At 35.3% G+C, this 21,484-nt stretch overlaps 1 non-coding gene across 1 annotated transcript; it reads right to left on the bottom strand.

The window, feature by feature from the left end:
* Positions 1 to 18,072: 18,072 nt before the first annotated feature.
* On the bottom strand, positions 18,073 to 18,179 carry LOC132600961 (small nucleolar RNA R71). Its single transcript, XR_009567415.1, has one exon. It is a non-coding gene; the product is annotated as a small nucleolar RNA R71 (small nucleolar RNA).
* Positions 18,180 to 21,484: the final 3,305 nt, after the last annotated feature.

The raw sequence follows: 21,484 nt of genomic DNA, 5'->3' as shown, positions 1-21,484 counted from the left end.
TTTTAATAGTTTTACACGGTGCGAATCCGAATTAATAAAAATCTAAAAATAAATACCAAACACCATAAGTAAAAAAGATCTTTATAGTGTTCATATAAAACTTAAATCCTATTCCATAAGTAATTATACTGTTCTTTATTTTCTTGAAAGATGAATTGAAAACTTAAATCAGTTCAAGAGGTGTATTCACAAATATTTTGGGATTTTGAATCACTTAGATCAGTTCAAGAGGTGGATTCACAAATATTTTGGATTTTGAATCGGCTCAATAGTAATTATTCTGCCCTCTATAAGTAATACCCCTTTCTAATTGAAATCAAGGGACAAAAGTAACGTTCATAATGGATGCAAAACGGGATATGCTCTAATCTTCTTCAACTATTGATTTTTTAAGCTATTGTTAGTAGATTGTTGCTTTTAAAATAATTGCTAGAAAAAAACAATAAATGAAAATACTCAGTGTCACCACCAAGTATTATGGTGTAATGAAAATGGAAATAAATGAAAAAACTCGTGTTGATTACCGCCAAAAATTATGGCGTGAAAAGACTCGTATTACCATCGAGGATTATGGCATGATTAGTGATAAATATGATCCTTTCATCTTTAACCATAATTTTGGGTCAAACACTGTAAATGGATAAAATTATGCTAGGGAGCGCTTCATCTTTTAATGGATCTTATGCAGAGAGGGAATACAGGTAAAAATTCGCGGTATATCCTATTTTGACATCGTCATGATCGTTGCCTATTTTTTTTTAACCACTTTGGACCAACTTCAGACACCACAGACATGTGTGCCTGTGGTGTCTGAAGTTAGGATTGGCAAAACCTAACTTTAGTAAAGTTCGTGCATTTATGCATAAAGTTCAGGCAAAAATAGTTGAACTTCAACAATATTATGCACATTAACTTCAGGAATAAATACTTGAACTTGAAGCAAAAATGGTTGAACTTGAGCCACACATATAGTTGAAGTCAAGCAAAAATAAGTTAAAGTTATTAACATCAGTCATATGAAACTTCGGACACTGCATTTTTGAAATTATTCTAAAGTGGTAGACTTTGAAAATTTATACGCATCGCAAGAGACTTAACTAATGTCCCAAAATAGTGAGAAATACTTAAATAACTACTTTTGACACCTGCTATCAAATATTGCTCACTATTTTAAAAGTTATTAACAAAGTTTTGGATAAAAACACCCCAACTAAAACACGGAACAATTCCGACAAATGCTACTGAAATTTGAAGAATTAACAAGTGGCCGAATGCAAGAAAAGCATCACGGGATTCAAAACATAAGTTCAAAATTAAGGAATGATTCATTGAGTTCAATAATTTGCTGAAGTTTCAAAACAAAGAAGGATTCATGGGGTTCAAAATTTTATAAAACGAGACAAATCCTAGTCCAAGACACCGATAATATGACCTATTGTAAGTCCTTTTTAGTCTACATAGAAAAGCTTAATTTTTTTAGCCTTTATGAGTAAATGCCTTTTCAAATGAATAGATAAATGAATAGATACTAGTTCAACTACACAACTTAATCAGTCAAGTTCAAAGCAAAAACTCACTCTTCTCTATAATGATGTGTTTCACACAAATGGAAGCAATCAACCACATTCATATAATTCGTTTACACCATCTTCAACTTAGCCAGACATTCTTAGCTCACCTGACAAATGCTCAAGCATTGCATAAATATGTTCTAATTTGTAGATACAAAACATTAGCCTTTCAGCTAGTCTTACATCGCTAAGATTTCGATATGTAATCTTGTGTGTTGTACTTATGCCGTGCCATCAACATTTGGGCTTAAATAAAACTGGACTTTGTGGAACTTAAGAGTCAGATCATTCAGCTGAGCCCAAGTATTTCTGTGCCCCAAAGTGAGAGGAAAGTAGCCGACCCTTAAAACCTTTCAACATCACTCTTCCTCTCACTTCCTCGTATACTCAGAACCCTAAGATGCTACTTGTTCTCTCTCTTCATCTTGTCAGTCCGAGTACCTTCATCTTTTTCGATCAAAATTTTATCACCGGTACCGGGCATGTTTCTCAACAAGAACAGAATGCCCAAAATTACTTTGGAGGTTCACGCAACTATATTTGTTTGTGTAATCGAAAATCGATATAAAATTTTATACACGTGTCAATATATTCGTTTGTTCAGAGATCAATGCTAGCTCTGTCAAATGAAACGTATAGACCTTCGCGAGATATTAATGCTTGCTATCTTTCAACTGCTTGTTTGTCGTGCATATTTTCCTTTCATCTTCTCTTAGAAAGACCAGAATACCCTAACTTACCTTGGAGGTTCACGCAACTATATTTGTTTGTATATTTCGAATATCGACAATTTTATACACGTGCCAATATATTGGTTTATTCAGAGATCAATGCTAAATCTGCTAAATCTTTCAAATGAAATGTGGTAGACCTTCACGAGATATTAATGCTTGCTACCTTTCAACTACTTGTTTGTCGCGCATATTTTCCTTTATATTTATCTCTCGGAAAGAAAAGAAAAGGAGAGGAAAAAATTTTTGTAAGAAGTTTCAGATGATGATACTTGCAAGAAGAGAGCTATAAGGTATTTTTCTAATTGAAATCGCCTCTTAAATTCTATTTCATATGTTCTTTATTACCTTTTATAGTAGTTTTAAATCCTTCTTTAGTTTGATCATAGTTTTATAGAGTTGCTTATGATATTTGAAGTTTCACCCATTGAATCAAAAGATCTCTATCATAGAATTATTATGTAGTGATCCAGGGAAGACAGATACTGATCTTGTAATTTCTTTACTCAGTTGAAGAAAAAATCCGTGCAAAGTAGAAACTTCAACAGGACAATTGTCGGGGGTGGCTCAGGGAAGGGATGGGACATGAGTAAACCAGTTTTGGATAAGGAAGGTCAGTGATTGGGTTAAAGAAAACTTTTCGTTTTGATGAAGAAAGTACTAAAGGTGTGTACTGGATTATGAAAGAATACTGTCTTAACGAAACCATAATGGAGGTGTCACGACGACGTGGAGAAATCCGACATGAAGACTCTAGCATTACGAGGTAGGTTAGTTTGTCTAAAAATTCTCAGGATGTCCCCTCGGGAATCAAGAATGTAGCTGCCAATCCATGGCCGCTATATCCCGCTTTAACTGCACTTCCACCATTTAATGGTCCTTTTGAGTCCTTAACTGAAGAAGAATTGGCCTTCTTTGATAAGCCCGATCTTGGATATCCACAAGCATATGAGAAAAAGAAAGAATGATAGGAGAAGAAAGGAAGAACCATGTTATATATAGCACACTCGACTATATATTCAAGTGGTTATAGTTAGAATTTTACAGTTTTTTAGTTAGACTTCAACTTTAAGAAGCATATGTAGATACCTCAACTTGTCCCCATTGTGTCTCGTTGAGGCCAAGTTTAAGTGTCTACCCTATGTATCATACCTTTTAGTTACTTTGTACAAACTTTCAGTATATGAGTAATAGTATGGACTTTAATTTGTTTCGCAAGAAATTCGGAGAAAAGAGGCACACCATTGCTTTTGTTTTTATACCAGGGATGCTCAATTGTATTCTTTCAAACATTAATCACAAAAGAACTATGTAAGCTTTTACTTTTGATTTGAGGAATTAGAAAACTTAAAAGGAGGAGAATTCCCAAATATTTTTGGCCCAACAGAGAAAAAAAGTAGGGCAATTTGCACGATTGCTCTTTGTTGGGGGTGGTCTTTATTTTTTGTCCCTCAAAATGCTGGTCTTCAATTTTTGGCCTTTGCCTAAAATAGCCCGAGGTTATGGGTTCGAATCCCGGCTTAGTCATAAAAAAAATAAAAAATTGCAAGGCAAGGCTTTGCAAAAAGTCTGCCTTATGCTGCTTACTTTGTCTTAAGGCATAACTAAAAGTTTGACACAGACAGCAGACTCTGCCTTGTAAGGTAAACTTTTGGTTATGCCTTAAGGAAAAGTCTGCGGCATAAGACAGACTTTTTGCAAAGCCTTGCCTTGCTATTTTGTTTTTTTGATTGAGCGGGGGTTCGAACCCAAAACCTCGGGGGTATTTTCGGCCACCTTTTTAAGCTAAGGGCAAAAATTAAAGACCACCCCAGAAGAAGGGCAATCCGCGCAAAAACATGAAAAAAGTAAAGAAAAGAAACAAAAATGTAAGTGTGGGCTTAGGCTAACCAAGTTGGAATAGGTTTTCATGTCTTAATTGACATGTATATACTTTGATGCTAAGTTCTCTTTTTTATTAGTACTAAAAGAACTCAGGAATGAAACATAGTTTTTGTTGTGCTCCCAATGTCATCAATGCAAAGAATGTTTATGAAGCTAAAGAGTGTTCGCTAGAAATTTGTTCTTTAAGTTGATAAAAGAAACAACAATAACAACTATGCCTTAGTCCCAAACAAGTTAGAGCTTAATTTTTTTAGCCTTTATGAGTAAATGCCTTTTCAAATGAATATATACTAGCTCAACTACACAACTTATCAGTCAAGTTCAAAGCAAAAACTCACTCTTCTTTATAATGATGTGTTTCACACAAATGAAAGCAATCAACCACATTCATACAATTCATTTACACCATCTTCAACGTAGCCAGACACTTTAAGCTCACCTGACAAATGCTCAAGCATTGCATAAATATGTTGTGCATGTTTATGTGATCTATATCTCAGTGGAGCTAATTCCCGGTCTCTTTTGAATCCCAAGCGCCTTCATTTTCTTCCTCACAGTATTAACTCCACGTCAACTTCCCACCGCAGCATATATATTAGAAAGCGACACGTGATTGAATCTCCGTCCAGATCCAATTCGTATATATATCACATTAGCCTTTCAGCTAAGTTTACATAGCTAAGATTTCGACAACTGCTAAAACAGACCCTAATATAACATCATTTGGCTTCATTGGCATATTCTTAATAACACCTAATGCGTCTTCCAATCTTCCAGCACGACTATAAAGATCAACTATACACCCATAATGTTCAATTCTTGGAGTAATTCTATGAGCTGCTTTCATTGCTTTGAAATATTTCAACCATTTTTCGACTAAACCGGCATGGCTACATGCTGTTAGTGTGTAAAATTTTTGTCCTCTTAGCTAAGTGGTTTTTTTCCCTAACTTTAATGAACGAGGTATAGCAAGTACTAGTGGAATAGTCCACAGCTAGATATTCTTGTTTTTTATATTCAAAATTTAGAACTACACACATGCAGACAAAAACCGTAAGTGTGTAAAATAAGTTGTCCCTTTGGTAGAAAATTGTAAGATCTAAAAATAAAATAAAAATGTTAGCTAGATAAATTTTTCCTGCCAATCTAAACTTTGATAGACAAGGTAGATGATACTGGTGAAATAGTGGAGGCGCACAAAGTTAGTCTCAGACAGAGACACGATAGTTATAAAAACAAGAAAAAAGGAGAGATCTAAAAACCATGTACTACTTCTATATAACGACGATAGTTTGTCATCCACAAGGCTGTGTAAGTAATACTAACACATCATTCAAGTTAATAAAAAAAATTATTCTATATATTACTATGGTCTTACTAGAAAATATTTTTCTCAAAACGCATGAAAGATTTTTTTTTTCTTTCTCTAAATGAAATCTTGATATATCTTCTGACTTGATGCATTGAAACCACCAAAAGATGTGGTGAAACGGATGGGCTGCTCCTCCTTTAACTAGAGGTCTCGGGTTCGAGCTCTGGGTATGGGAAAAAAATATGGTAGGAAGCGTTCCCCTCGAATGGTCCCTATGCGGCGGGGATCCGGATTAGTCGGGCTCCAATGTGGGTACCGCACACTGGGTGGAAAACCAAAAAAGAAAACAAAAAGACTTGCTGCATTGAAGAGAATTATTCTTGAAACACAGATAACAAAAAAAAAAAAAAAAAAGGCTTGCTGCATTGAAGAAAATTGTTCTTGAAGTACAGATAACAAGTTTTTCAATAACAAAAAAAAAAAAAACATAATTTAAAAGGGGAAAAATGCAACATTTCAGAACAAAAAGAATTGTATTCATGTAGAATCTAAGAACAACTATTGTAATAGATAAAAACTGATGAATAGATAAATAAGCATGAGATTGAATTGAAAACAATAAAGAAAATTAACAAATTAACATAGAAATTAATTAGAGTTACCCTTTTCAAGTGTATAACACTTGAAGGAGAATGCTCTTGCAACCTTTGTGAATTCCTTTGAGTAGCAAAAGAGTACTCACTATTTGCTATATAATAGAGTACTCACTAGTTGCTATATAAAAAATGCAAAAGAACTCTTCTTAAATAAAGGTTTCATTACTTAGGTGGGTAACTAAACTACAAAAGAAGTTGATATAACAACAAGAGACAACTACGTATATATACATCTTAAGGAGAAATATTTACGAAACGTGACGATAGTTTTATATTTACAAAACATAACATTACAAACCCTATACAAAACATGCTTTTAAAAAAAAAAAAAATTATTTTTTTATTTTTAAAAAAAATTAAATTTTTTTAAATATTTTTTTCGCTCAAAAATTTATGTATGAAATGTGTATATCTCGCTCAAGGCTTAAAAAGTTCGCTCAAACTTTAGTATGAAATGTGTATATCTCGTTCAAGGCTTAAAAAATCCGCTCAAAATTGTGTGTATGAAATTTGTATCTCGCTCAAGTCTTAAAATTTCGCTCATATTTTCTTGTATAAAGTTCATGTTAGATTTCTGTAAAATTAATACAACTACAACAACATTGTATACAACTTTGATACAACATTCAAGACTTAAAATAATCGCTCAAATTTTTGTGTATGAAATGTGTATATCTTGCTCAAGGCTTAAAAAGTTCGCTCAAATTTTATGTATGAAGAACGTATGAAATGTGTATATCTCGATCAAGGCTTAAACATTACGCTCAAAAGTTTATGCACGAGAATGATATGAAATATGTATATCTCGCTCAAGACTTATAATTCCATTCACATTTTTTGTATATAAAGTTCATATTAGGTTTCTGGAAAATTAATACAACTACAACAACATTGTAACAACTTTCATACAATATTCAAGGCTTAAAGTTTTCGCTCACAATTTTGTGTATGAAAATTATATTAAAAATTTTGCTCACACATACACATTTCATTCATTTTTCATACAGCTTTCATACACAAAATTTTGAGGTAATTTTTTAAGCCTTTGAGCAAAAAAAAAAATTAATTTTTGTAAAAAAATATATTTTATTTTCTGGAAAAAAATAAAAAAACGAAAAATATATGAAAATCCGTCATGTTTCGTAATATATCGCTATGTTTTGTAAAAAAGGAAAATTATCGTCACGTTTCATAAATATTTCTCCTTAACATGTATATATACGTAGTTTTCCCAAAGAACAGCTTAGCAAATAAATGAGGTTCTTGCTCTTTAAACAGCTACCCAAATTGGATCTTTGCTGGGGCCAGCCCATAATTTGTTCTGGGCTAGTAACATTTTTAGTCGGTCAATTAAAAAAAAATTACCCCCCTAGTCGTAGTAGATTATAGTCGATGTCAATGTATACTCGTTGTATAACAAGTTACAATGAATACGCAGTGATTAGACATGTAAAAAAAAAAATGTAAGAAAAGATAAGGGAGAATAACATTTTTGGTCTTTTTTGGTCTTTTAGTTATTGGAAAATTTTAATTTTGGTCCTTGTGATATATGATTCAACACATTTAACCTTCAATTAATTAACATATGTATTTTTGGTCTCTTCACGTAGGTTATATTGATTAACATATATTTCGACTATTTTTAGAAGTATATTGCACTTAAAAATATAGTATCAATAAAAGTTTAATTAAACAGTGAAATAGTTAATAATTCTGAAAGTCGTGGATATTCATAAGCAATGGGATTCAAGTAATCAAAGGTTAAATATGGTTAGTCAAATACATGAAAATGACTAAAATTAGAATTTATTGACAATGTAACTGAGGTTGTAAAAGTGCTATTGACCCAAAAAAAATAAAGATAAAGGTAATTTTTGTTGTGAGTTTTTTTTATTATTATTAAATTACATAAGGGGAGGAGATTACAATGTGGAGATTTGAACCCTCACGAACAAGGTGAAAATTCAGGTAGCCAACCAACTGAGCTACTAGATACCTACTTTTGTTGTGAGTTTTGTTTGGCTATTGTGTAGTATAAATTGTGTAGTATAAAAACCCCATTTGTTTTCACACATACGAGTTCAAATTCAGCAAAAGCTCCAAATGTAGCAATAACTTCTTACTCGGAGATCTTTATAGTTTTTTTTTATTGTTGGTGTTTAGTCATTTAATATTCGGAATTCACTGGATTAATCCAAATTCCGAGGGCTTGAATTCAAGACCTTTAGACTCTATTTACGATCTCATTCATCTCACTACATTCATTAATAGCGCGACTAAGATCAAAGTTTTTTATTGAACTACTACTCCAATTATAAACTAGAAATTTCTTCTCCAACACGATGACAACAACAACATACGCAATATAATTTCACGCTCCCATTTAATTTCTTCTCCAACATGCTCCCATTAAATTTCTATTTTCATAAAAGGATAAAAGTTATGTCTATTTGAGCTGTTGGTCTTGTCATTTATTGTTTGTCCTTTTTTTTTTTTTTTTGGCTAGCTACCATTTTAAATTTTGGGAAGGGACTTTTTAGGTTTCAACTGATTCGAGTTGTTAGCTAAATTTGGAAATAGAGTTGTATGGCTGGTACATTTCGTGCCAATTTTGCCTCTTCTTGTCTTTAATTCTATTTTGATAGTTTACGTGGCACTACGAAATATTATGTCGGGATGGATAGAATTTTTTAATTTTTAATTAGAGGTCTCGGATTCGAATTTGTAAATAAAAAAAATTCTAGTTGGGAGCACTTTTCTTTTTAACAGTCTTACATGGTGCGAATCCAAATTAATCAAAACCTGAAAATAAATACGGAACAGAGCAAAATATATTCTGTGAAAACTTCTGATACAGTTCGGAGCCAATTGTTTCCAATTTTTTTTTCTACATGATTCACATAGTTATTGGTAATTTTAGAGATTATATTTCTATACGGATAGTTAATTATTATATTATCAAAAAGAAGATAGTTGTTATAGGGGTTAATTTTTTACAAAGAGCGCACATGTTATAAATATGATTGTTGTTATAAGTAAAAGGTTATTATAGAGAGGTAAAATACAACATAAAATTTCTGTTCCAAGAAAAGTTTAGTTATTATAGGAAGGCGTTGTTATATAAAGATGTTATAGAGAAGACTGACTAAAGATCTAAAATCACGTGAAAGAGAGTAGTCACGGAAGATAGATTGTATCTTATGATTCAGGCATACTTATTAAAAAAAGTGAACACAATAAAGCAACAGCTAAGGGTATACAAAGTAAACCGAAAATTTAAGTCACATATTCACTTACTTCATTAAATACACGAATTTCTTTCCTCTCCACATTAACGGTTACTTCCTACTAAATACTAACAATTAAAAAGAGTTAGAATTGAATGAGGCAGATTTAAACTTGCATCAAAAACAGTTGTTTTGAAAATCAATCATACTTATCATTCATGCACACTTGCGAACAAAATGGAACACAATCAAGTAAAATTTCATCGTATAAAGAAAACTGATAAATCAAGTCAACCGTAAGTCCTTTTCTTTCTTTTCAAATTGACCTGATTTGCTGATTCAGTGTGACTTGTGTTCAACTTTTTCATTAAGTGTGCATGAATTGTATTTCCAAAAGATGTGGTGCAATGGTTGAGGCTGCTCTCAGGTTCGCGTTCGAGTCCTGAGTATGAAAAAATTCTTGGTATGAAGCGCTTCCCCTGAATGAGCCCTACGCGGTGTGAATCCGGATTAATTAGGCCCTAATGTAGATACCGGACACCGAATGAGAAATTAAAAAAAAAAAAAAAAAAGGAAATTTTACATGATATAGCTAACATCTAAGAGGTATTTACTCACTATAGTTATAATTTAATTTAATTACCTACAGTAGCTATAGTATGTATTTAATTGTCTACCATAACTATAGTGTGTATTTAATCCATATTCTGTGATAAACAATGGAAGCCCAGAGCTCCTCGGAAACCTAATGCTAGCTGCCCCTCTTCAATCATGTTGGGACACAACCCTATATATTTCTAACTCTCCTAGTATTTGCTGAGTTTCTTTTCTTTTCTTTACACAAAGATGTTCAACCACTATTGACGTGACTGGAAGTAGCATGAGTTTATTACCTTTCCATTATTTTCGACGTCCATGGAGGATTGAAGTTAGCAGATTTTAGATAGCCATGACGGAGAAAATGGGGATGGGTTCCCCATCCGTCATCTCTAGCCGCCACAGGACAATTTTTCGCCGAAATTTATGGCTTCTTCTCCTTCTTGTATCTCAGATCTGAGTTTATTTACTCAATTTCTAGAGGAACTTTTATATCGCTGGCCGGAATTCATGGCTTCTTCTCCTCCTTCTTGTATTTCAGATATGAGTGTATTTTATTTTTTGTATCTCCAGATCTAAGTGTATTATAAGGCTTATGTATTTGGCTAATTGTATTTTTGGGCAAATTAGATTTATTTGACTGTATGTGTTGTTTGACTGATTATATACATGTATATTCGGCTAACTATATTTTGAACTGTGTATTTGAATACACCCGAATACACGTGAAACAGGAAAAACATAGTTGTATTTTGGCTGACTGTATTTTGGAGCTGTGTATTTGAATACAGTCAAATACATGCGAAATAGCTATAACATAGCTACGAAATGTAATTAAAAAAAGTAGCTATTATTGGTTAGAAGCCTAGAAACTATAGCTATTTATGTAAGTTATCTGGAAAAAAAGTTGTGCATGAATTATAAGATATACTCTATTTTTCCTAACAATCCCTATTCACATCACTTTAGATCTACCTTATTTAATTTTAACTCTTTTCAAATTGTCAGTATTAGGATAAGGTGGGATATCTCAGAATTAAATCTGGAATTAAATTTATATTGTGTTTGGTTCACAGTATTAATTTATCCCTGTCAACAAACACATTATAAATTTAGTCAATACTTAATCCTCAATATCCCACCTTATCCCATCAAACTTGGAATTATTTTAAGTAAATTAGTCCAAAAATCATAATTTCAGAACTATAATCCCATATAATTTAGTCTGCGAACCATCCCTTTATATTTACAGCCACATAGTAGCCAAGTGGTATATACTAAGAAAGTAGTTTAGTGAAACAATTGTAGACAAAAAAAAAAGATTATTGTATTTAATCACTACTAAAAAAACAGGTTTTACCGACCTAAAAAAATGGCTATTTCCGACCTCATGAGGTCGGTTTTGGCCAAAAACCGACCTCAAAACCGAACTCAAAATCAGGTCGGAAAATAGTGGGTCGGAATTATTACCGACCTCATGAGGTCGCAAAAAACCGACCTCATGAGGTCGGTAAAGTTTTTTTGCCGGGTATTAATTAAATAAAATACCGACCTCATTAGGTCGGTAAATTATACTAATTGTATAATCATATGAGTTTACCGACCTCCTGAGGTCGGTAATTTATATGAATATATGATATATTTTACATAAAACCGACCTCATGAGGTCGGTAATTTATTTAATTAATACTTGGCTAAAAACTTTACCGACCTCATGAGGTCGGTAATTTTCAATTTCTGGAAATATTTTGCAGAAAACCGACCTCATGAGGTCGGTAATTAGTCATATGTTGAATAATTTTGCAGAAAACCGACCTCATGAAGTCGGTAATTTGCAATTTCTGGGAAAATTTTTCAGAAAACCGACCTCATAAGGTCGGTAATTAGCAGTTTCTGGGTAAATTTTGCCCATTACCGACCTCATGAGGTCGGTATTCTGCAAAAAAAATTGTAGCACCTACCTCTTATTCCAGCTGCCTCCCTGTCAAGATGAAAATAATTTTACTTTCAACTAAAACGAGCCCAAATAGCTGCCAACAATACACCAAACTACTATAAATACATAAAACAATAAGCTACTATTACAACACATATATTACAACCACCAAAACATCAAATTCAATTCGAAACTACTTCAAAGTTGAATAAAAACATCAATCAAACATTCACAAGAGACATTAATTAAGCTACTTCAACCTTCGCAAACATCAAAACAACATTAAACTACTTCAACATTGGTAAACATCCACAAAACATTAAACTAGTCTACACTAAGTTAGTCTACAACATTAGACTACTTTACCCCTCGCAAATCCACAAATCCACCATAACATTAATAGCAAGGTATTCTGGTGGTCTCCGGGGAACCGCTGTCTCGTTAGCCTTCTTTGTTTTCTTACCCCTCGTTTCACTTGCCATCTAACACAATAATATATGTAAGTATCGCAAATATAAATTAATAGAAAAGGGACAACTTCAAAATTTATTTAAATAATTCACCTATTTAACTAAAATCAACGAACTACATAGTACAGATTATTTGAAAATAGACATGTAAACTAAAATCAACGAACGTAAGTTGCAAATTCTAACAATGTTCAACATACATGTGATATCTCATACTATGCAGCAAACTCAATAGTTGCTTAGATGTTAAAGTTTCATGACTTATTCAAAGTGATGATTTCACATGATCTGTTTGTAAGTTCATTAATCTGGTCATGAGAGTGAGCTTTTTGCTTTTTTTTTTTGTTCTTCATGATTTAATTGTTGTTTGACACTTTTTATCACAGTCTACTCTAGTACTCTTTCCAAGTTTCCAGTAGCATTTGAGAATTTCTGGAGGGTCCTGTATTCTGTATAAGATTCTTTAAAATGGCAGTAACATTTAAGAGACTAAATCTTCAAGTTATCTTTGATGTTAAACACTTAAACCTTCATATTTTATCCTACAGAGTTACATTTTAGAACCTTAAACATTACTTACATTTTTTCCCTTTTGTAATTCTGTACTGTGTTCTTTTTAGAGGTGAGAAGGTATTTTGCAACAGTGATTGCAGGTACAAAGAAATGATGTTGGAGGAGGGAATGGATAAATCAGAGACTGATGATGTATTTGGTATTATTTCCTGATAATAACTGAGTCACTGAATTGCTGATGGCAAGTTTTGTCCTAGTAGCAACTTGCAAAAATCAAGTGAAGGTGTTAAGACTATTGCAGATTCAAAAATTGTTTTTTGTAAATTGGATAATTGAATCTGTTTGTTTAGATGCATCTGTCACCTTTTTTTTTTTGTTTAGATGTTAAAGTAAAGCTGATGGCATTATCTTTGATTATGGTATTATATTATACACTAATCAATCTCTTAATAATGCACACATCATCATAAACAAAAAATTAGCATCATTCATTCAAGGAAAATTCAGACAAAACAGGGCCAAGTAGGGAGGCTTAACAGAGAAATTTGTAAACAGCAGAGATATGCTATATGGCTATAGGTTCACCAAAGTCATAAAGGTAATGCAAGGACCAGGTCATGGATACTATCACAATAGAGGAAGAAAACCAGCTGGCATGGAAGAAACACAGATTGCAATACATCACAAAACTCAGAACATGTTATTTTCTGTACATCTGCAGGTTGTAGTTTGCATATGAACAACAGATTGATATACACAGATATACCAGTGGTATACTGTGCTATTATTGGGACTGCTTGAACTACAAAGTTGCACTCATGATCTATTTATTGTTTGTTTCTCAGTGGGTGGTATTAGGAGAATGTAGTGTCCCTACTTTTAATTGTCAACTCCTAATCAGTCAAAAGTGCAACAAAGTAGCTCAGGCATTTTGTTGGCGTTTTGCTACTGCAGAAGTTGGCATTTAGTTGCCATTTTGCTACTCCAGAAGCCATTAAACCTTTTTAGATCCTTTCAGTCAGCTGGATCATGTTTTAGGGCTTATCTAAGCATATTCAAATCTATTAGGGTCTGTTCTAGCCTAAGTCTCACGGTCAAGCACCATCATATCAAGAGAGTAGATAATCAAGCAAGGACTCAATCATCATTTGACAGAGAAATCTAGTTTTAAGGCAGTATTAGTAACAAAACACATAAACCAAATCAACATTCACACGATCATACAATGCCATATTGATCATCTAGGCAACTAAGACTAAGATTAATACAAGTATACTATATGCCTTGTATTCCAGTAAGTTAGAGTGTAATTTAGTTGACATTTTGCTATTATTTATTTTGGGCAGGTGCCAAAAATTAGTGTAGCTCAGGCATTTTGTTGGCATTTTGCTACTGCAGAAGTTGGCATTTAGTTGCCATTTTGTTACTGCAGAAGCCTCAGGAATCTTAACCTCAGTTCTCAAGAAAAGCAAGTGTAGCAATCTGTTCTTTCACAAGTGTAATGGCCTGTACAACACACAAAACACATAGCAACAACTTTTTACCTAAAATGAAGCATTTGTTCCTTTAATGGGATAGCAATCATTTTCTAGGAAAAAGTTACAAAGGTCCATGGGACTATGGCATCTGTTTGCCTAGCAGCAATTCAGCTGAAATGCAGCAATAGCAAACTGTATGTAGTTAGTTAGTAGGAGAAATGGAAGCTATTTATACTTCAGTTTCTGAGGAAAGGGTTAGATTCAACTAACTTTACATCTGATATTGACAAAAGAAACTCAAAACCTTCTGATTTTTCTTCTCTCCAGTGAATATGCAAAAGTATCACAGAAGTTCAAGAAAGAGAAAAAAGTAAGACTAAAAACATTTATTAAACAACAAAAAAAAAACAAAAAACAAAAAGAAGAGTACAACTACTAAAAGCCAAGAATATGCAACCAAAGTTCACCCTTTTAAGCAGGACTAGTCAAACAACATGAAAAAAGAATACAGCTACTAAAAGACATGAATAAGTGGTATACTAGTGTACATGGTACACATATATGTTAGTTTGCCTCAATAGGATTAGTAAGGTAAAATTCTACAAAAGGGAAAAAAGCATAAAACGTCCACTACACCGTCAAGATGGTCAAGTGCATTACCCCTCTTAGATCTCTAAAATGTCGAAATGGCTCAAAGAACATATGCAGGTTTCAATAAATTCTGAATATTTCTAAATTTATAATGGCTCGTTAGAATGACAATAGAATTCTGAAGAATAACAAATACACATAGGAACCAAAACAGACTGCTCAAATATGAACTTCTATTCAAACTAAAGACATAATAAAATGTAGAAGGGGAACAAACAGAGATTGAGAACCCATAGAAGGTGTGTTAAACACTTTAAGACACTAGAAATAGAGATCCCAAGAATGTCAATCAAGTCACAGATCGAAGTAGATGAATGCTGCATCAAAGATAAATAACGAGAGAACCAAACCACAAACAATGGGTGCAATCATTCAAACCAAGAAGGATTCAAAGTGAGTAATTTTAAGCAACTCCCCCAAGCTCATCTAAAGTAAGTCATTTTAAGTGACTCATCCAAGCTCATCTAAAGTATCAAATGAATTGGCCAAAATCAAGTAAACTTATGCAGTAAGACGAAAAAAAGGCATTATACTGCCAGTTAATTAACATTTGTATTTATTGAACAAATGCACTCGAGAAATGAAAACCCAACATAACACACAACCATCAATTAGAAAATAGAGCTAAAAAATTAACAATAAAACTTTTTTTTCAAGCAAAATTGCAAATAAGAAATCATATAATTAATTAGAGGGATACTTACCAGTGCAAATAGGAGAAGATGTTTAAACCCTAATTCAGGTAATAGCTTTCACAGAACAAAAGAGTTTTTTTGGTGGGTGGCGACGGTGGAGACGGCGATAGGGACGACTGACGATGGGCGAAGGACAGTCATCGGAGATGGGTGACGACTGATGAGTAAGGAGAGAGAGAAAACGTTGACGGGGGAGAGAGAGAGAGAGAGAGAGCGTTTGAGGGGGGGAGAGAGTGTAAATTGAGAAATGGGGAAAAATTTGAGTGATGTGTGATGTGCCGTGAATTTCGGCACATTTTATGCCTTTGTAACTAGAAATCTTGCTTGATTTCAAGTGTTTTTACTTTGTTTCTTATGCTATTTTTGTGTTTTATAGGGTTGGTTGACTAAGGATCGGAAATGAGATGAAATGCTAAAAAATGGACGAATGGAGCTAAATGACGGTCCGTAACTTGAGTTACGGACCGTCACGTGATCCGTAACTCATGTTACGGTTCGTAACAGGGAACCGTAACAGGACCAAAATTTCCAGAAAGTTTTCATGGAAACATCCGTGTTACGATATGGTGTTACGGTCCGTAACTCATGTTACGGTCCGTAACAGTGAACCGTAACAGGACCACAATTTCCAGAAATTTTTCATGGAAACCATCCGTGTTACGGTATGGTGTTACGGTCCGTAACTTATGTTACCATAACATCAGCCAAAATTCCAGAGAGTTACCAAGTAATATCACATGTTACGCCTCCGAAGGACGGTCCGTAACACAGGTTACGGTCCGTAACATGGTGGCCGTAACAACAAGCTGACAAATGACGAAATGAAGGACGGACCGTAACCTGAGTTACGGTCCGTAACGATGCGGCGTAGGGGCAATTTTGTCCAGAAACTTAGAGCGATTTTTGGCTCTATAAATACTTAATGTAGGGTTTTAATTCATTATTCAGATTTCTTTTGGAGGCACAAACCCTAGGTCTTTAATCTTAGAAGTGGTTTGAGCATTTAAGGCAACAACTTCACTCTCATTCCATCTTGTATTTTGCATTGTAAGTTCATTATGTTTACTTGTATGCTTTCTTTGTTATCCAAAATCATGAGTAGCTAATTTTAAAGCTAAGGTTGTGTAACCCATGATGGATATTATGTGAATGGGTTTCTATTATTGATATATGCATAATGGTTGTTGGTATTCATTTCGTTTTAGTGATTTAACGTTGGGTGATGATTGCAAGCATTATCCTAAGCCATTATATTAACTGTTCTTGGGAAAGAGAGTTAATATTGGTAAGATTGAATGACAATGACTCGAGGCGTTAACCCTAGTTTAGTAGACTAACTTAGGGATAAGAACAAGTCTAAATTGGCATTATTGGTCATTCTTTGCTTGCAACTCTTGTACATTCGGAAGAATCATAAAGTAGAAATACGACTTAACTGTTGGGAAACATTAAGAAGTCCTTAAGAAACCAAGTGCATATTCATAGAACAACCATTAGAAGTATATCACATTGAAACCTGAAGCATAATATCTATTCAAATTGGGGAACACAACCTTAGTCTCTATCTCGCATTAAATACAATTCCAGTCAAAATATTCAATTACATTATTCAACAACTATTTCCAACTATCCGGAATAGGATTAAAGCCTTTAAAGACTAGTATCACATACGATTAGTACTCCTTTCTCTCCATATTCCCTGTGGGATTCGACCCCAACCTTGTTGGGTTACTATATTTGACAACGTCCGCTTTACGCCATTAATAGGTGTAATTTGAGCGTATCAAATTTTGGCTCCGTTGCCGGGGAATACGGTTTAGAAATTACTGATTGTTGTGTACTCTTCTTTAAAACTTTTTCTATTCCATTACACCTTGTTTGTTGTTGTAGTGAACCAGGTGAACATGGCAGGAAGACACAATCGCAATCAAGGGAACCAAAGGGGAATCCAAGTGAACCATCTTGCACCGGAAGAAGAAGAGGATGATGAGAATGTATTTGCGGAATTCATCAACGAAGCTGATTATGCTTCTGCTGTAGTTCCTCCTAGAACGGGAAATGCTAATTTCAAAATTGATAGTTCTATCTATCAGCTATTGAAACTTGAAGGCTATTTCCGAAATTCCGCTGAGGATTGTCCACTCCGACACCTGAAGAATTTCCTGCATGTATGTTCTCAACAATCTCAAGGTGTTGTTCCTGTTGATGCACTACGGTTACGGGTTTTCAAATATTCCTTAGCTGGCCAAGCAAGGGAATGGTATGAAAAGCTCCCCAGCAATACTATTCATACCTGGAATGAGTTAACCAATATATTCTTGAAAAAATGGTTCCCACCAAGCAAGAAGGCTGAGCTTCGGGACAAGATCTTTGAGTTCAAACAACTTCCGGGGGAACAATTGTATGCAGCATGGGAGCGTTTCAAATATTATCTAGCTCAATCTCCGACACATGGATTTACGGATGCAATCCTCACCGAGAAGTTCTACAAGGGGTTAGATACCATGAATCAAATTGCTGTCAACACTGCATCTGGGGGATGCTTCATGGACAAATCATTTGTCAACATCACCAGGTTGCTCGACAAGCTTACAACCTATAATCAAGCTTGGCACTCGAGTGATAGTGAAGTCCTGTCATATGGTAGTCCCTCTATTGCCGCGGTGGCCAAAGAAAATCATGAGCGAGATCATGCTTTCGCTCAATTGCAAACCACCGTGGATTTATTATCAAAGAGGCTTACGGAGAAAGAGGCTAAGAGTGTGAATGTTGTCGAAAAAATGCCACTTCATACTCCAGGAATGTACCAAGTCTCGGAAGAAGCTTATCTAGAGGGGTAGCCACAACCTGAGGATGCAAATTATATCGATCACCCTCAAGGGGGTTATCAAAAGCCATGGAGACCCCAACAACAAAGCAATTAATATGGTCGAAATGAATATGGAGGTTCGGACAGAAGGGATTACAACAATAACAATTATGGTAATCGGAATTCAAATGCCTATGTTCCACCAAAAGGCCGTACGTCAAACTCTCAGAATTGGCGAGAAAGTCCTTCCAATGATCAAGGAACCTCTCAGATGGAATCTATGCTTGAAAAGATATTGGACAACCAGCAAAATAGTGACAAGAAGATGGAAAATTTGACCGAAGTGGTAGGCTCTCACACCGCTTCGATTCATAAACTTGAGTCACAAATGAGAGATCTCTCTCGTGAGCAACACCCACCGCAAAGAGGGGGCCTTCCTAGCGACACAGTTCCGAACCCAAGGAGTAGTGGAGGCGATCACATTGCCTCATGGAAAGCTATTTCCACTAGAAGCGGAAAGGTCCTTGACGCGGTAAATCAGAAAGTGGTTGAACATATCCTTGTCGAGCCGATCATTGATGAGGTTATTGAAGAAGAGGTTGAAGAAGAAAAAGAGGCACCAATTGAAGTGCCCATTATTTTTTAGAGAGAGAGGGAAGTGCACCCTAGTGTTAAAAAGGGTGACGAAGAGCCAAGTGTTGAAAAAGCCACCGGAGAGAGCTTTCTAAAGAGCAAGGTCATAGGGGCAATTAAACCCTTGACTCAAACATATAAGTCTCCTCCCCCATTTCCACAAAGATTGATTAAAAGAACGGAGGATGCCAAGTCCCAACGATTCTACGACCAACTGAAAGGGTTGTTAGTGAATATCCCATTCCTAGACGCATTCTAAGAAATGCCGGGATTTGATAAATATTTGAAAGATTTGTTGACAAATAAGAGGCCGATCAAGCATGATACGGTGGGAGTCACCCATCGTGTGAGTTCTATTATCTCGTCGTCAAATGTGGAGAAGAAGGGAGATCCAGGGGCTTTCACCATCCCTTGCACCATCGGTCATCATGATTTCGCTCAGGTTTTATGTGATAATGGCGCTAGTATTAATTTGATGCCACTAGCCATATATAAGCAAGCTGGTCTGGGAACACCTTGAACAACGAGCATGCGTCTCTAAATGGCCGACAGAATCATAAAAAGACCGGTAGGTGTTGTTGATGATATCCTTGTTAGAGTGGGGGAATTCTTATTACCGGCAGATTTTGTCATCCTGGATTGTGCAATTGATAAAGAAGTCCCAATTATCTTGGGAAGGCCATTTCTCGCTACTGGGAGAGCCTTGATGGACTCAGAAAAGAATCAAATAAAATTCCGAGTCAATAATGAAGAAGTAACCTTCCAAGCTAGCAAGGGGTTAAAGTTTCCTAGTGCTTATGAGAGCATTTCAGTCATTGATTCATTCGATGATATAGACGAAGCGGTGGAACATCAGTTAGAAGAAGAGCATTTTGATGAGACACTTTCGGCTATCCTGGTGAACTTCGAGGCGGATAATATGCAGGGGTATATTGAGGCAGTTAATTCTCTCATTGGCCAGGGTTCATACTCTTATGAGCCGAAGAAACTATCTCTTGATCTTGATAAAAGAACCACTCCTCCGGCTAAGCCTTCGATTGTTGAGCCTCCAAAACTTGAGCTCAAGTTACTACCCTCTCATCTGAAGTACACTTTTCTTGGCCCAGATAATACTTTACCGGTTATTCTCTCATCTTTGTTAAGTGAGGACCAAACTCAGAAAGTGCTTGAAGTGTTGCTGGAGTATCGAAGAACTATCGGGTGGACTATTGCAGATATTAGGGGAATTCCCTCCGGTATTTGTGAACATCGAATTGAGCTTGAGGAGAATAGTTCATCAAGTGTAGAGCATCAAAGGAGGCTCAACTCTCCTATGCAAGAAGTGGTGAAGTAAGAGATAATCAAGTGGTTGGATGCGGGTGTTGTGTACCCAATTGCAAACAGTCCATGGGTTAGTCCGGTGCAATGTGTGCCAAAGAAGAGGGGCATCACTTTTGTCCCTAACTCCAAGAATGAGTTGATTCCTACAAGGACAATCATCGGATGACGAGTGTGTATGGACTACCGGAAGCTGAACACCGCAACTTGTAAAGACCATTTCCCTATGCCTTTTATTGATCAAATGCTTGATCGGCAAGCTGGAAGAGCTTACTACTGCTTTTTGGATGGGTACTCGGGGTACAACCAAATCAACATTTCACTAGAGGACCAAGAGAAGACCACCTTCACCTGTCCTTATGGCACTTTTGCTTTCAACCGCATGCCTTTCGGCTTATGCAATGCCCCGGCTACTTTCCAACGGTGTATGATGTCTATTTTCTCAGATATGGTAGAAGATTTCTTGGAAGTCTTTATGGACGATTTTTCTGTTGTTGGTGACTCCTTTGATGAATGTCTTGCCAATCTCGGTAGGGTATTGAAACGGTGTGAAGAAACCAACCTTGTACTTAATTGGGAGAAATGTCATTTCATGGTGACGGAAGGGATTGTCCTAGGCCATAAGATTTCCGAGAAGGGCATTGAGGTAGATCGAGCAAAAGTTAACGTAATAGCCAAGCTTCCTCTACCAATCTCTGTAAAGGGGGTTCGCAGTTTTTTGGGACATGCCGGTTTCTATCGGCGATTTATAAAAGATTTCTCCAAGATCGCCAACCCGATGTGTAAGCTTCTAGAAAAAGAAGCTAAGTTTGCATTTGATGAAAAATGCCTTAAGGCATTTAATGGTTTGAAGGACATGCTCACCTCCACTCCAATTATTGTATCACTGGATTGGTCAATGCCATTTGAGCTCATGTGTGATACAAGCGGCTTTGCTATTGGTGCGGTACTTGGGCAAAGGCACAACAAAATCATGCACCCAATTTATTATGCTAGCAAGACCC

Source organism: Lycium barbarum, chromosome 6 (genome assembly GCF_019175385.1).
Source record: "Lycium barbarum isolate Lr01 chromosome 6, ASM1917538v2, whole genome shotgun sequence".
In the NCBI taxonomy this organism is placed as follows: Eukaryota; Viridiplantae; Streptophyta; class Magnoliopsida; order Solanales; family Solanaceae; genus Lycium; species Lycium barbarum.
This window is presented reverse-complemented; position numbering and strand designations above follow the sequence as displayed.